This window comes from Dysidea avara, chromosome 2 (assembly GCF_963678975.1).
Source record: "Dysidea avara chromosome 2, odDysAvar1.4, whole genome shotgun sequence".
Lineage (NCBI taxonomy): Eukaryota > Metazoa > Porifera > Demospongiae > Dictyoceratida > Dysideidae > Dysidea > Dysidea avara.
This window is the reverse complement of record NC_089273.1, coordinates 8,914,559-8,932,036: the sequence shown is the minus strand read 5'-3', so window position 1 is coordinate 8,932,036 and position 17,478 is coordinate 8,914,559. Positions and strand designations below refer to the sequence as shown.

At 38.7% G+C, this 17,478-nt stretch overlaps 1 protein-coding gene and 1 long non-coding RNA gene across 6 annotated transcripts in view; both read right to left on the bottom strand.

Annotated features, from left to right (window-relative positions):
* LOC136246560 (interferon-induced very large GTPase 1-like) overlaps window positions 1–17,478 on the bottom strand; it is a 102,625-nt gene that overhangs the window by 64,305 nt on the left and 20,842 nt on the right. The gene's annotated exons all lie outside the window — the stretch shown is intronic.
* On the bottom strand, window positions 1,205–10,718 carry LOC136246559 (uncharacterized). 5 transcript variants are annotated; one of them, XR_010696630.1, is made up of 6 exons: window positions 7,738–8,503; window positions 7,451–7,635; window positions 6,012–6,075; window positions 5,847–5,965; window positions 5,332–5,786; window positions 1,205–1,763 (listed from the first exon to the last, which is right to left on the bottom strand). It is a non-coding gene; the product is annotated as an uncharacterized lncRNA (long non-coding RNA). The 5 variants fall into 5 exon arrangements; XR_010696631.1 differs by lacking the exon at window positions 1,205–1,763 and adding an exon at window positions 10,311–10,718 and having other exon boundaries at window positions 4,971–5,786; window positions 7,738–7,785; XR_010696632.1 differs by lacking the exon at window positions 1,205–1,763 and adding an exon at window positions 4,971–5,330 and having other exon boundaries at window positions 5,416–5,786.

Here is a 17,478-nt window from a genome sequence, read left to right as displayed (position 1 = left end):
TATTAGCCAAATATGTACATCATAAAATCATTTATAATCATGAAACTGTCTTTGTAGCATGTCCAATTCCCATCAAGTTTTGTATAATAGCATATATTATAAATTTGTAAAATAATTATTATTAAATTAGATATACTTGTTATATGGTGGTATACATTAATATATACCACTTTCACACCTCACTTCAAAGGGAAGAGAAGGTGTATAAGTGGTATAATAGCACTGCTAGCAGTGCTCAGGAATGCAGTAACGAGAATAGGAGGTAGTATATACAAGTTATATCCCTCCTAGGAGTAATATAACTTGTATATACTACCTCCTATTCTCATTAATGCATTCCAAGCATTCTCAGAAATCATTTGATTTCTTTGATGAAACTGTGTGATCTCCTCTCCTTTAATATAGCGACACTTCACAGGATCGATAGTGGGTTTTAGTTTTTGTAAAGTGAGCCAAGGCATAGATCATGGACTTGGGGAAAAAGATATTTCATTGTTTTACTGAATGAAGAAGGTCACAGGTTAGTTTATATTAAACATGTTACATTCAATAGTCACGTGGGGATGTCCCACAGACACTGGGCGTAGCGCTTAATTGATTTGGCCATTAGTGTTAATAGTATTCACTACTTTAGTTTATTCATGGCTAGTAAAGTAAGTACCTTAGTGTAGTTGAATCGTCTTTACCTTGCCGTTTTGACACCTCGCGCGATGTCACACACGCGTAGTGACTGGGCGTGGCGCTTAATTGGCTAGGCCATTATAGCGCTGTAAACATATTCACTGCTTTAGTTTATTTATGGCTAGTATAGTAAGTACTTTATAGCGCACTTAAGCTTCATTATGAGCTCTTCAGTTCGTATTTGGGCTTCCTGTGCCGGTTTAATTGCGTACCCACAATCGAAGCGATCTGCATGCTCGTGACGATATACTTACGTTCAGCCACTCAGCAGTGCCTTGTCGTTGCTCTTACGACGTTACCCACAATCGAAAGTTACATGGTCCCTTATAAATACACTCGCAAAGCATTCCTGCAGTTTCCATGTACACTTGCAGGTGATTAACCCAAGTGGAATATATTAGTTGTAACATGGGCACTTGTGATTTGCCTGAAATATACACACTCGCACTCGGGCTGCGCCCTCGTGCTCGTGTGTATATTTCAGGCAAATCACTCGTGCCCATGTTACAACTACTACATATGGTTCTTAATGCAGTGCTTTTTGTATGCATTTTCCTGTACGTGTGCCACCCTCTGCTACCTTATTGCGCCAAAAGCTTCTTACACGATGAAGGGATGCATTCATTTCATACTTCAGTTTTTCATTCTCCAATTCCAGATGTTCAGCTTTTTCTCTGAAACGTCGTGCTGTAAGTATAGCCATCTCACGATCTTCAACAGCATTTTGAACATAATGTTTTACAGCCACTTCAGCTTTCGTCTTTTGTGATGCATCTTGAATTCCAGAACCTTTAATGGTAACTGATGTATCATTTGGTAGTGGACCAAGAATTGGTAATAAATACGGAACTTAGCTCCTCACTCACACCAGTGTCAGGTTGAAGCGTTACTGTTTGTGGATGACTACTAGCTACAGCTACACTGAAACTATCATGATTAGCAGTAACCGTTGTCATATCTGAATCAGTTTCTGAATCTGACCAGTGTTGCTGCATTCTTTGTCTTGCACGTTCTCTAAATGCAGCCTTCTCCAACTTTGAAATTTCCTCAACATCACTGGGAGTTAAAGTAGGGTTGATGTGCTGTGGGTTAAAAATATGGATGACTAAAGAGATAACAGTTACTATGTATTTATTATGGTTTTACATCAAACAGTGTGGCAGGTAGTACTGTTTAAGTAGGAATCGCCCCAAAAGTGGCATGCACCACTAAAAATGCTCCCTTTGCAAATACATCTTATGCACCTATCAAAATTAAGTCCCACTACCCCCTCCTGGGCATACGTGGGAGAATAGTGGGGGATTTGATCTTATTTGACCTTAAAATTTGCCCCACTAGTGGGGGATTTGACCGTTCAATTTACTAACTATGCGCTTCCTGTAAGAATAACCTGTTGGGAATTTGATGACTCGTTGTGCCCCACAGGTGCGGAATTTGAAATTTGAGAAAGTCAAATCCCCACCTATCCCCACCATTGCCCGGGAGGGGGTGGTGGGGGATAATATTGATAAGTGCATTACTGCGTGTGATGAAAGCCATCTTTATGGAATAATATTAGTCTGTCTAACTCCAAATACAGCATTAAAAACAAGATTCTTACAGGCTGCCAGATAAAGAACTTGGGTTGCCTGCCTGCCAGACAACAGTCACAAGGTTAGAGGCCAAACAAAGAAGCACATTTATACCATTCTACACCACAACAACAAACCCACCAGTGGGATGTACCTTTTGGGCAGTCGAGTGCAAACACCACACCTCATAAAAATCTATGTATTAGAATGGCATGATGACTGTACCACTCATAATATTTGAAAAAAAAGCAATCAGCCTAGTACTAATAGAACAGTTACATGTGTACCGTATATCAATTATCACACAGGGTGGAAACGTTTTGCGGATGCGATAAATTCCAGGGCTTATTTGCTGGAAAACTTTCGCAGTGTTTATTTTTTAAAATTCCTTGTTACTCAGCTATCCAAGTGTATGGTTTGTGGTAAAATTTGTGGTTTGCACACAACCTGTGAAAGTTGCAAAATGCTATAATAAAGAAGTCAACAAAATAATTAGTATATTAAAATTGTTAATTTAAAAATGAAGTAGGGATCCAAAGAATAAAAAGTTCATATACAACAGATGAATGATGGTATTACAGCATAGCTCTGTGAAACGCTTCAATGCCAATGTAGAGATTTTCTCACAGAGCTATGCTGCAATGCTTCTTCATTTCATTATTTTTTGGATCCCTATACTTTATTTTGAAATTTACAATTCATAATATACTAGATAGCTATTGCCTTACACAGACACACCTCATTACTTATAAAACAAGGCTGGTCAAAGTCAGACACAAAGCTGCACTCCTGACAGTGAGATCTGCACAAGGCATGGTGAAAGTCAGACACAAGACTGCACACTTGACAATAAGATATGCACAAGGCATGGTCAAAGTCAGACACAAAACTGCACACCTGACAGTAAGACCTACACAAGCATGGTCAAATTCAGACACAAAACTTCACACCTGAGAGTATAAGACCCACACAAGGCATGGTCCAAGTCAGACACAAAACTGTACACCTGACAGTAAGACCCGCACAAGGCATGGTCAAAGTCAGACACAAAACTTCACACCTGACAGTAAGACCCGCACAAGGCATGGTCAAAGTCAGACACAAAACTGTACACCTGACAGTAAGACTCGCACAAGGCATGGTCAAAGTCAGACACAAAACTTCACACCTGACAGTAAGACCCGCACAAGGCATGGTCAAAGTCAGACACAAAACTTCACACCTGACAGTAAGACCCGCACAAGGCATGGTCAAAGTCAGACACAAAACTGTACACCTGACAGTAAGACTCGCACAAGGCATGGTCAAAGTCAGACACAAAACTTCACACCTGACAGTAAGACCCGCACAAGGCATGGTCAAAGTCAGACACAAAACTTCACACCTGACAGTAAGACCCGCACAAGGCATGGTCAAAGTCAGACACAAAACTTCACACCTGACAGTAAGACCCGCACAAGGCATGGTCAAAGTCAGACACAAAACTTCACACCTGACAGTAAGACCCACACAAGGCATGGTCAAAGTCAGACACAAAACTTCACACCTGACAGTAAGACCCGCACAAGGCATGGTCAAAGTCAGACACAAAACTTCACACCTGACAGTAAGACCCACACAAGGCATGGTCAAAGTCAGACACAAAACTGCACACCTGACAGTAAGACCCGCACAAGGCATGGTCAAAGTCAGACACAAAACTGCACACCTGACAGTAAGACCCGCACAAGGCATGGTCAAAGTCATGGTTATAGGAATACTGCAGAACTACTACTGTTGATCATTCTTTGTGGAATACTTATGTTGATACTAACTATTAATTTATGTACACTTATTGGTACATGTTACAATTGGTTGAGGAGGTGTAATGAAGAGGAGAATGATGGTAATGGTTTCATTGACTTTGAACGCTAGACTACTGTGACTGAAAACAATGATTTCATTAACTGTGACTGCATGTTTGATTAGCTATAGTTATGTCTCTTTTATGTCTGTAATGATTGTCCAGTTAGACACTGGAGGGCAAACATAGAAGACAAAATCTGTATGAGGTGATATTTTGAACTATACGCAGTGTTGCAATACAACAGCAATCATTATTCTATGTGGAGGGTTGAAGTCTTAATCCTGTGTACAACAGAATAGAGGGCAAAATATTCATTTGTAACAGGTGACATCTTGATATTGATAGACTTCTGTTGGCTGTGACTTCACTTGTATAGCCAGCCAAGTGCTCTGCATTCATTAATGTGGCGGACAAAGTGGTTTTTGTTGATCATGCTATAAAAAGTGACCTAAGTTAGGTGTGAATGTGACAGATATGCCACCTCAAATTATTGGTAATCTTATGAATAGGTGAATATATTTTAGGTATTTCATCATTCACCATACAACCACCATACAACCATTCACAGTAAAACAAACTAGTGAAGGCCACTACTAATTTCTGCCACAACACTAACTATTTTTGTGTAGTGACATTCACCACTTAGTGATGTTCACTACTCTTTTGTAGTGACCCTCACTACATAGAAGTGAAAAAATAGTGAGTATTGTGGCAGACATTAGTAAAAGTTTGCCAGAATAAAAACTAACTAGTGACCTTCATTAGTTAGTTTTACTGTGTCAAATTTTATTAAACTTTTCCAATATTCATGTATACGCATGCATGCATCATATCCAAATGGACACTTATGTAATTGTGAAAATGTTGCCTAACAGAGCCACCATCCCTCCTACATTCTCTGGTAGAGCTACAAAGTTACCATCACCCTTTTCATATGCACACTTTAAACCTACCAGGTTAACGCATTCATATGACCACCATAACCAGCTGCAAGTTGGACTGGGGTTGAACCCTGAAGTCACAACCAAGTTCAACCCTACAAAGGAGTAGGGTTGAACTCGGGTTAACTCAGTTTATGGCTTCAAAAATAGGTTGCGGTTTTAGGTGAATACATAAAGTGTTTAGAAGACAATTATCACTTAGTGAATGCAATCACCTGATGATTTCTCTTGTGAACAGAAAGTAGTGGGTAGACTATATGGATTACTCTATAGTTACCTGGGTTGAACTCACTTTTGAGTGTCCATGTGAAAATGGTATAAGGTATGAACATGAAAAGCAACAAGCTCAGTAACTATACAGAGGTTAAGAGCACACCTCGAATAGGCTTTGCCTTCTGTGTTCACCCTCCAGTTCCCAACTGGTAAGGTAGATAATAGCTAATAACAAAATCTTTTATCTAGAATAGCTAGGTTCCTCTCCTCCCTCAAGTTTTTAACCTCTTATACACAGAATACCAGTAGTGGTATAGAGTGGTAGGGTGGTAGGGTGGTAGGCTCAGCATGGCTGAACACTGGCAGCCTCACCCGAGTCAGATTCAAGATACGTCTCCAGAACATTGCTCTCTTCCCTGGACTCTTCCACTCCCTCTGTCGTGTCACACCAGAGCACTTTAACACTCACTAGTAGTGGCGACTTTCATTGGAGCCGGTTTAATAAGCCTGCAGTGTCACAAGACGGCTCTAATACTTGAGAAACAATAAACAAGACAATAAATGTCCAGTAATTATTCACAAACAAGTAAATACCTTAGTGGAACCTTTTTTAGCATGACAAATTTGTAGAGAAGTAAACCGCTTTTGACTACTCCACTCTGCTTTGTTGTTAAAGAAGCCATTTCTATGAATTTCTTGCAAAATAATGTGCGCTAATAGAAATAGATTTAATAATTACACATGAATATTTTAAAATACTTTCGGGTGACAATTCATCCTTCTCTGTACTTTGATCTGTTACTTTCACTTTGTCTGGGCTAGTCTATAGAACAAAACGTCGGTACTGACTGCTATTGAAAAGAGAGCTATAGCTGGCTTGTGAACTATTGTAAAATGCTGTTTATGCATGTTCTTACATGTAGTGGTTAGGATTGAGCTGGCCCTGATCAGACTCAGAGATAGTCTGCATGTGCCATGGCACAGAGTGGCTAGCTAGCTACTTTAGATCAGCACAGTAGTTCAACTTACTAGCTAGCTGGTAACGGGAACTCTTCAATTTAGTGCCTTGCTTACTTGGAGTTCTCTTTACCATTTGGGCTACTGTTACTCTCCTAGTGATCTGAACTCCCCTTTCACTTTCAGAGTAAAATAATTTACTATCCATAGTTGCTGTTACTCCCCACTTTTAACAGTGTGCAGTTGTATAGTTACTGCATTGAAAAATTATGTGGACAACCACTGTGTAGGGATATCAAATATCCTACCGTAAATCAGGAAATGTTCGTCATTTAAAATTCTACGCTAAATATTTTCGTCCTGTCATAATTGACAAAAAAGATGGGGTACCTAATTATAGGCTTAGGCTTAATAGCTAATTTATTAAGTTAAAAATAGTTCGTTGTCTTAATTTTTGTTGATACAGCCAACAACGTTGATCATGAAATTTTCCTGATTTGCGGTATAGGATGAACGGTACTGGAAAGCTTATACCTTATAGTATAATAACAAAAAATTGGTGGTATTAAAAAAGGTGAAAACCCATCATTGAAAAATTGGTAAAATTTGGTGAATGGATACTCCACTTTAAATATTCCTCTTACAGTAGGTACGCATTATGTGATCAAACGTGCAATACAAATGCACTACGTACTACTATAGCAAGACCATGTTGCACCATTGCATTGGTCCTGAAATATTTACAAACCAATACCACTGAGACTCAACCAGAGATTATTACCATTTATTAATCAAACGCCAATACATTGCCATAAACGCGTATTACACAAGTTATTTTTGTGGTGGCTTTTGTTTAGAGTGGGTGTATTTAGGCCACTCCAAGAAAGTTCCTTGTTTCTCATTGACCTCAGAAATACATGCGGGCGGGTGGTCCATTGTCCATTAGATATTTCCACTTATTTTTGAAATTCATAACTAACTTACAGGTAAGAACACAGTAGAAATGTTTAAACTACTAGCTAAATGGGCTTTCTGAATGCTAAACTAGTTACTGCTATGCAATCACAGAATAAATAATGAATAAAATGTTTAGTTGGCAGCAATAATGAATGACCACGAGGGAAGAGATCTGCATGCAGGCGGGAAATGGGAAACAATGAATTTTCTTGGGGTGGCCTTATGGTGCTCTGACTTCCAACACATAAGTTCCTAGGCATCTGAAACTTAGCATAAAAACTCACCATGAACAGTTCTAACTGTTAAAGAAATCTTTATCAGTCGGCGTCATCCATTTTTCTGTCACCATTCGCGATGCTATCTTTGCCATAGAATGTCCAAATTTGGGCAAAATGTATCAAGTTTTGCACATGATAACCACAAAAATTTGTTTCCACTTCTATCAGCGATGACAATGAGATACAGTGAACTATGCAAACAGAGAGGGTCGATTATTGATAGTCTTCCAAGATAAGTTAAGTACAATGAAAGAACAGTAGAGATGTTGTGATGTATTACAGATAACGCTTACACTCATTGTTGAAGATGACAATATCAATCACAAGTGAGGAGCTATTACCTGCACAATTGGATACAAGACCCATTATACTTTGAACATCCGTAATGACTTTTATAAAATGTCATTAAATTTTAGAAATACAATCATTTGCAAAATACAGACAAAATAAATAAAATCGAGCTACATGGGGCCAAGAAGAAAAATGGTTTTACCTAAATTTATAGGGCCCCATCTACAGACATACCGAGAATACTGAAAATACTACTTTTCAAATTATCCAAGTGGGGACTACTGGCAATACGATACCAAAAGTATTGATATCACCAATGCGATACAGTGAGTATCGATACTCAATGCCAAAAGGGTTAATACTGATACAGGTAGCTCACACGATGAATTAGTAAGATTTCATTGTAAATGGAAAGTAACTGCTATTTGAACCTCTTTAGATAGCACTTTTACACTTGATCAAAGCACTGTTAGCAAAAAAAAGTTGTGTTGACTTCTATTCCAGTAGGTTTAGAGCCAACGTCGTTTCAATACTTTGCAAGAAAGTTCTGCCATACATCATATTAGCTCTTAGCACCTGTTGTAGTTAGGGCTGGGCGATACTAGGATTTCTGATTCGATTTAATATATTTGATACTCTCATCAGCGGAACAAAAGATCATAGGATGGGACTGCTTGGTCTGGAGAAAGGCTTTAATGAGAGATCAGTTCACGTGTATGGGTGGTGAACCCATGCATACTGCATTAAGGGAAAAGGACAGACAATACATCTGGGCATGTGCCCCAACTATCAAATATTACGATAAGCGAAGTACTTTTATGCTTCATTTTCTACTATATTCAGCCCATTGCACAGCTACAGACGAAGAACAATATGAAAGCCTATTATTTTGCTGCCACCCTTAGACATAAGAAAACAATTGTTGTGTAGCTTAAAATCGCTAACCCCAGCAATGAAACTACACACCTAAAAGTAACCATTGGTGAATGCCTTCTGCCTGACAATAATACATTGTTCATAGTATCCTGAATAAACTACAAATCTTTGAAAAATTACTTAAGTAATGCACACGATGAAACTAAGATTCCACAATAACCTGGCCAGCATGTGGACAAAACCCAATACCAAGTATTATAAGAGCTTGGTGACAGAGCCAGGGAGAAATTTTACTTAAATGTCTCGGATATTGAAATGCCTACCATATAAGGTTGTATTACAGATGAGTTGCCTCTTTAAGGCGTGGCCGTTTTACCATAAATTTTCCACATACTTTCTGAGCTCGCTAAGTAAAAAAATGTATTATGGCTAATGGAGAAAATGAACATTTCGGTTAATTTTAGCAAGGTTCGAGATATAACATATCCACTGTGTAAGGTTAAGGCCGAACAAGGAGGTAATTTTCCTTCAATCTCTCGGGTTTTTGGAAAGCGATAAACTCGCTGAAAACATTCTTTGTAAGACTTTGCTACTAAGAATAACAGACTGGATGATTGTAACTCACCTTGTGCCTTTGCAGAATCAAAAATGTTTGTTTAAAATGGGTTTTTTGTTAACTTCTTGACAAACATTGTAGTCATACGTAAAACGGAAACTACTAGTTTGCTCGAGTTTCACAAGGCACAACCCCTAAAGACAACCCGTCTATAGCTTCGCCACTTAAACCCTGTAAGAGGGAGTACAAAGGCGATGTACACTGTGACCCCAAGGTACACCCACTGCCGTGACTAGCATTATAGATTAACGTTGGTGCAAAAACGGTCCCTATAAGTCATGGTAGTCTCGTGCCCAGACCGCTTTCCCCCCTTTTTATTTGGATAGGAACGCAATCTGAGTTGCTGCTCATCTAACATCAAAGCAACAGCCTACCTTACGATAGTACGACCGTCAATGGAATACGCTGCAGTCATCTGGGACCCATACCACCATAACAATATTCAACAGCTAGAGAAAGTACAGCGTAGGGCAGCTAGATGGGTCCTAAATGATTTCAATCGATTCAGCTCAGTCACAGCTATGTTACAGCATCTTTCTTGGCCAAGCCTTCAGCTGAGACGTAAAATATCCAGATTACAAGCACTTTTTAAAATTATACATCAAGATTATTCACTGTCAATTCCTCTTCATTTTATTTCAATGACAAGATCCACCAGACTATATCACCCACATCGTTTTATTCTACCAAATTCATCTACCCATTCATACCAACAGAGCTTTTTCTCCAGATCAATTAAGGATTGGAACAACTTACCATCTTCCATCATTGAGAGCAACAATATTGACTCTTTTTCAGCGGAACTGCAAGCATTGTATGGAACTCTATAACTGTAATCTTTGTAACTACGTAGCTAAATTCATTTTATGATTGCTTTTTTTTCCTGAGCATATCAGCTGTGCTGTCTGCTCAGTAACAATAATAATAATAATAATAGGGAAAAGTTTTTATCCTTCCCAAGGGGAAAAGACTGTGACTGGTCTAAGCACGAGACTAAGCAAACACGCAGTGTGACGTGCTTCAAGCTAAGTAAAAATGGCAAGTGTGACCGTAAACTAGTCTACATGTATAAGTATAACAAACCTCCCTTTCCTTCTCTTCGTCCTTGTCAAACGATTGTATCCATACTGAACTGGTGGTCACGAATAATTTATGTAGCAATTGCCGATATTCGTGTTTATTTTTGACAGACTTTCGAATATTTTATCTTTTTTTTCTCGGTTAGCGCGTGTTCAAAAGTTGCGTTCAGTTCTTTAACGATTAAAAACCAATCGAAAACTTGGACACAGAAGTCTCAAAGTATGAATATATACTGTTTGTGATATTTATACCATAGTTACACCTATAACTAACATTTTAGTTACAATATTGCTTGTGCGTGTTAATGCCTATGTATAAACCATTGGCGTTTTTTCTAATTTCGAAAACCAAGTGTAAACAGCTTCTAATCGTCTTGACTTAGACTTAGTAAAGCTCAAAATAGTGCAACAAAACATATTGTACCTATACAAAGTTTTTAAACTGACCAGCTTCTGCAAAGCAGGCTGCTTTTTTGCGTTATCAGTACCTTTCCTCAATAGTAATGCGCGTTAAAAAATTTTTTAACGATGACCATCAATTTTTGGTAATGATGCGCCATTATGTCGGGTTTTCGCAGATCCGGTCACAATTGATGAGAGTAAGGCAATTCAGTCCCGTTTTAGACTTCAGTACCCAGCTGTGAGTGATAATTTGACTTCTTGCTCCTTTGTGCGAAACTTATGTTTGAAGGAAAGACCAAGGATGCTGTTGATTTGGTCTCTTGTCGCGACCGTGCTGGTATCCTCCACCTTGATGATGCTGTGGACTCTACTTCCCCTACTCGCGTTGATCTAGATGTTTTGAAGGCCAAGAATCCCCCGGCTCAGCCTTTACATATGGACTGTTTGCTTCCAGGATGGACGAATCCACCAACATCTCATCCCATCATTTTTGGCTCATTAAATGTTGCAATGATAACCCGTTCTACTGCTCTAAGGACTGATGGTGCCTCTGGTCCCTCTGGACTGGACGCTTATTGCTGGCGTAGATCCTTCGCTGCTTTTCAAGGTGCTTCTGGGGAGCTTTGTGCTGCTATTGCTCTGTTTACTCGCCATTTGTGTACTTCCTGTCTTTCTCCACAGATTCTATCGCCCTTCTTAGCCTGCCGTTTGATTGCACTGACTAGACAAACAAACTGGTGTTCGCCCTATTGGAATTTGCAAAGTAGTCAAACGAATTGTTGCTAAGGCGGTCTTATCCATTATCCGTGATAATATCCAGGATCTTTTCAACTGTGTGTGGAGCATCTTGCCGGTGTGGAAGCTCCCATCCACTCAGTTCATTCCCACTTTGCTCTTAGTGACTGTGATGCAGTTTTGTTAGTAGATGCTAGCAATGCTTTTAATTCCTTAAAACTTATTGTGGCCCTTCACAACATTCGTCAGTTGTGCCCACCTTTTGCCACACTCCTTATCAATACTTACCGTTCTCCTGCTTGTTTGTTTATTTCTGGTGATGTTTTAATGTCAGGAGAAGGTACCACCCAGGGTGACCCTTTGGCTATGCCTATGTATGCTCTTGCTACAATCCCACTCTTAAAGCGATTGCCAGGGGATATTAAACAAATCTGGTATGCCGATGATGCTTGCGCTTGTGGTAAGCTTGGAAGATTGTACCAGTGATGGCAACGTCTTTGCTCAGTTGGTCCATCTTATGGCTATTTGGTAGATGTTTTAAACACCTGGGTAGTTACTAAGGGGAATCTTCTTCCTGATGCCAAACAACTTTTTGCTGGTTCTGGGGTAAATGTGACCAGTGATGGACGCCTTTACCTGGTGCTGCAATAGGTACCTCATCCTACATTCAAAATTCTGTATCTGAGAAGGTTCAAATTTGGACTGAAGAGGCAAAACTAGCTGGCATCTAATAGACGGAACGGAACGGAATCAGGGGCTAAATCACGGAAATACGGAACGGAACACTTTTTAAAATGAAGTTATAGCTTACTATTGCCGTATATTAGTGTTGCACCGATATGCATTTTTTCACATTTGCCGATACCGATTATTTGAAAATCACCTGAAGTTTATGTGTACAAAAATAAATTAGTGTACTACAAACCCCTGATAGAATAGTTACTACACCAAGCAGTAAAGCTGAAATTCTCAATAATACATTTCAATCAGTCTTTACAGTAGAAGATCAAACTTCCTTACCTACATTACCTGAATCAATATCATCCACCCATAGAAGAGATAACCATCACAGAACCTGGTGTCTTTGCTCTCTTATCTCAGACAGATCCACACAAAGCAGGGGGCCCAGACAACATTCCAGCTCGAATACTTAAGGAACTTGCATATCAGTTAACACCAATGCTTACACACCTATTTCAACAATCTTTGACTACTGGCGCTATACCACAGGAGTGGAAGTCTGCATTTGTAACTCCAATATTTAAAAAAGGCAAAAGATATGATCCATCTAACTATTGTCCAGTGTCCTTAACATCAGTTATCTGCAAAATGTTGGAACATATTTTAGTCAGTCAGATCATGAAACACCTGGAAACAAATAGTATATTGTGTAACAACCAGTATGGATTTAGAGTTAGACGCTCTTGCGAATCACAACTCCTGCTAACAATTGATGATTTTGCTCGTGCATTAAATAACAGGTTACAAGTAGACATTGGAATTCTGGACTTCTCAAAGGCATTTGATAAAGTTCCACATGCCAGGCTTGTGAAGAAATTAGACTATTACGGTATACGAGGGAAAACGCTTCAGTGGATTACATCTTTTCTACGCAACAGATCACAGCAAGTAGTCATTGAGGGCACATACTCATCCCCAAGCAAAGTTACTTCTGGAGTACCTCAGGGTACAGTTTTAGGACCAACACTATTTCTACTATATATTAATGATCTAATATCAAATATTCAGAGCACTGTTCATTTATTTGCTGATGACTATCTTATCTATCGACCAATAAATTCTCCTAATGATCATCAGTTATTACAACAAGACTTGAATACACTAAATACTTGGGCTAAAACATAGCAAATGAAATTTAATGTTGACAAGTGTTGCATTCTCCTGTTATCCAAACACCACCATAAAACAACATTACTTTATCAAATGTCAAACAACCCCCTCAAAGTTGTTGAACAGCATTCTTACCTTGGAATAATAATAGATCACCATCTTTCTTGGGGACCACAAGTTAACCATGTATGCAACAAGGCAACCAGACTAATCGGTTTTTTACAGCGTAACTTAAGAAACTGTTCACATGCACTTAAATAACTAAGCTATAAACAATTTATCTTACCTGTGCTGGAATATGCTGCTGCAATTTGGGACCCATACCACCTAAAGGACATAAATAAAATAGAAATGATACAACATAAAGCAGCTAGATTTGTCCTGAATCGACCACGGAGAAGGAATATGCGAGATAGTATAACTGAAATGCTAACATCATTAGAATGGGCACCACTCCAATTAAGGAGAAAATGTGCAAGATTAACTCTTTTATACAAGATTATCCACAACCTAACCGAAATACCTAACAGCTACTTACCAACATTATCACCTGTCACCATTACAAGATCTAATCATAAACAAAAATTCCTACACTATCAAACATCAATAGACAACTATAAATACTCATTTTTTCCAAGAACAATACCAGAATGGAATGGACTACCACAAGACATCATCAACCAACAAACCATTGACAGCTTCAAACAATTATTATACAATCACTTTTAATTTTAATGTACATTAGCACTTATGCCCCAGGCGGGTTCTGCTAATTAAACAATATAATAAATAATAATAAACTGCATTTGTAATGATAATGTATTCAATGTAATTAATTGCGTGGGATGCTGACTTTTAGAATCAAGACACACGGTAGTGTGTCGTGCGGCCCAAGAAGCCGGCGCGTAACACCCGTGAGTATATTGACAGGAAGAAAGAAAACGCAATTTTCGCACCTCCGTAGCTCTGTGCTTCCTTGATGAAACAAGACGATTTTTGCTGTGGACATGCCCTCCAACTGCAGCACTCCACATTCCAAATTTGAGCGAAATCGCTTTGCGCGTTCCCGAGATATTCGACTTCAAAAATTGGCTCAGTTTCTTCGTTTTTTTTTTTCTTTTCTTCTTTTATTATTATTATTATTTGTTAATTGGTACAAGGAAGACAAAGTCTTATAAAAACCAATCTCAATACATCTAAATAAAATCAAACCGGCGGTCATATAAAAATACATCTACTTTAGTCTTAAAGATCAGTACATTAGGTGCAGATACAATTTCGTGGGGTAAGGTGTTCCAATCATTGACGATTCTCTGTGAAAAACTATGACCTCTAATAGCAGTGTTAAAGCGATTTTTGTAAAGTTTGAGTCCATTTGATCGGGTGGGGTTGGTATTAACAGTAAAAAAATAGTCTTTGTCCACAGATACTAAATTGTTCAGGATTTTGTAAGTCATAATCAGATCCATTCTGGTTCGACGGTAAGGTAAGCTGGGTAGATTAAGTTCTTGGAGTCTTTCAGAGTATGTCAAATTATAGAAGGAGGATATAAGTTTTGTGGCTCTTCTTTGAACTGCTTCTAATTTACGAATGTTTTTCATAAGATGAGGGTTCCAGACAGTTGACGCATAGTCCAAAATTGGGCGAACAAGAGTAACGTATAATAATCTTATTGTGTTGGCATCCCTGGAGGCAAAGGTACGTTTAATAATTCCCAATACCCTGTTAGCTTTCATTACAATTTGATTAACATGAGATGTAAACTTCAAATCTTTATCAAATACTACACCCAGATCTTTTTCCTCCACAACCATGGAGATCATATTTGCTTCATTTTCGGATGAGAAATAATACTCTGTGTTTGATGAATGTCCAATTGTGCTGTAGTGACATTTAGGAAGGTTAAGGAAGGATAGCCATGTGTCACACCATTGCAAAGTGGCATCAATGTCTTCTTGCAGAATGGAGGAATCTTCAGATGAGCAGATGGGGCGATAAAGTTTTGTGTCGTCAGCAAAGATACCCAAATAGCTCTGTATACAGTCAGGTAGGTCGTTGACATATATAATAAATAAGATGGGACCAAGCACACTACCCTGCGGGACACCACTAGTGACAGTAGACCACTCAGAGAGTGCTCCACGAACAACTACTCGTTGCTTCCTGTTTGATAAAAAAGCTTTAATCCAATGAAGTATCGAGCCATTAACACCATATGCTTCTAACTTAGTCAGCAAACGTCTGTGGGGAACCTTATCAAAAGCTTTTTGGAAATCTAGGTACACAACATCAACACTAGTTCCATCATCGATACACCTAGTCCAGTGTTCCATAACAGTCAATAGCTGCGTCTCACAAGATCTCCTGCTACGAAACCCATGTTGCTCATTGCAAAAAAAGTCATTTGCTTGGAAGTAAGACATTATCCTATTTTTAATAATTGACTCAAGCATTCTGCAAAATATTGAAGTAAGGCTGATTGGGGGATAATTGCTAGGAAGATTTGTATCACCTTTCTTATGAATGGCAGTGACTGTTGCTAGTTTCCAGCATGAAGGCAAAGAGGACTCCTGTAACGATTTATTAAATAGGAGATAGAGGGGTAAAATAAGTCCATCTTTGATTTCTTTCAACACACGTGGGTGACAGTTGTCTGGGCCACAAGATTTATTTGGCTTAAGCCGGTTGAGTTCAGTTAATATATCACAGTGTGTGATGGTAATATTGCCTAAGTGGTGGCCCATAGATTTATCTGGTAAAGATGGCAGATCTGCTTCTGGCTCAATAGTAAATACACTAGAGAAAAAATCATTTAAACATTGAGCTGTTTCACGATCAGAACAGGTGAATGATCCATCCCCTTTCCTTAAGGACATGATATCACAGCGCACTTTTGCATTCTCTCTAACATATTTCCAGAACACAGATGGATTTTCTTTGACACTATCAACAAGCTTAAGTTCAAAATTGGATTTAGCCCTTTTAACAGTAGCAGTGGCAATGTTTCTCTTTGTGGTGTAGGAAAGATAATCGACATGATGGTGAGTGGCTTTATAGGTGTTCCATGCTTTATGTTTCTGTTTAATTGCTTTAAGAGTAGAAGAATTTAGCCACTTAGGTTTAGAATTAGATTCAAACGTTTGAGTAGGAACATATTTGTCAATAAGAAATAACAGTTTAGAGTGGAAAAGTAGCCACATTTTCTCAGTATTGAGTCCTTCAAAGAGTACTTCCCAGTTGGTGTTCAATAAATCTCTAGTAATTGATACATAATCTCCACGGTTATATAGGTATTTAGATACACTATGGCATTCCACTGTGCAATAACACAAAAAGACAAACTCTATAACAATATGATCACTTTTTCCAAGTGGCGATAAAGAGGTCATACTAGACACTGTATTTTCATCGTTGGTTAATATAAGGTCCAGCAAGGAAGGCACTTGGTTACTTCTAAATCTAGTGGGAAATGTGACATGTTGGATAAGATATAGGTCATCCAATAGGCTTAGAAAGGCCTCATTGTGAGTATTAGCAGGTGTGACAGTTAGAGATGTCCAGTTTATGTAGGGCATGTTAAAATCACCGACAATAAGTAGATGAGACACACCAGTATCAACAGCTTGTGTTAACAAGGAGCACAAGTGGTCAAAGTTTAGTGAGTCACTGTTAGGGGAATGATAAATTACACCCAAGAGTAAGCAGTCATTACCGGATAAGGGGATACGACACCAAATTGACTCGGAATATACCACAGAGCACAAAGCATCATCCTTGTAAGCACGAAGACTTGAGTTAACAAAAATACAAACTCCTCGTTTGTGAGGTTGAAAATTATTACAAAAAGTGTTATATCCTTGAATGCTAAGTTCTGTATTGGATTCACCAAATTTCGGGTTGATCTCTGCAAGAGCCACAATATCAGGTTTGTCAACCGAGATTCTGGTTTTAAGCTCATCTAATTTATTGGACAAAGAATCTGCATTTGTATACCAACATTTTAAAGATTTAAAAGTTGAAACTACTGGATTAGATTTGTCATGTGGAGGGTCAGAAAAGAATAGGTCAGGGTCAGAAAATCCGTTAGAGGCAGCCGGGACTGAATAGCCTAGGCTACGCATACTGCTGGTCTGCTACTGCTTGAGTAGTATCCATAGAACTGTTTACAGGTGGGGTTTTACTAA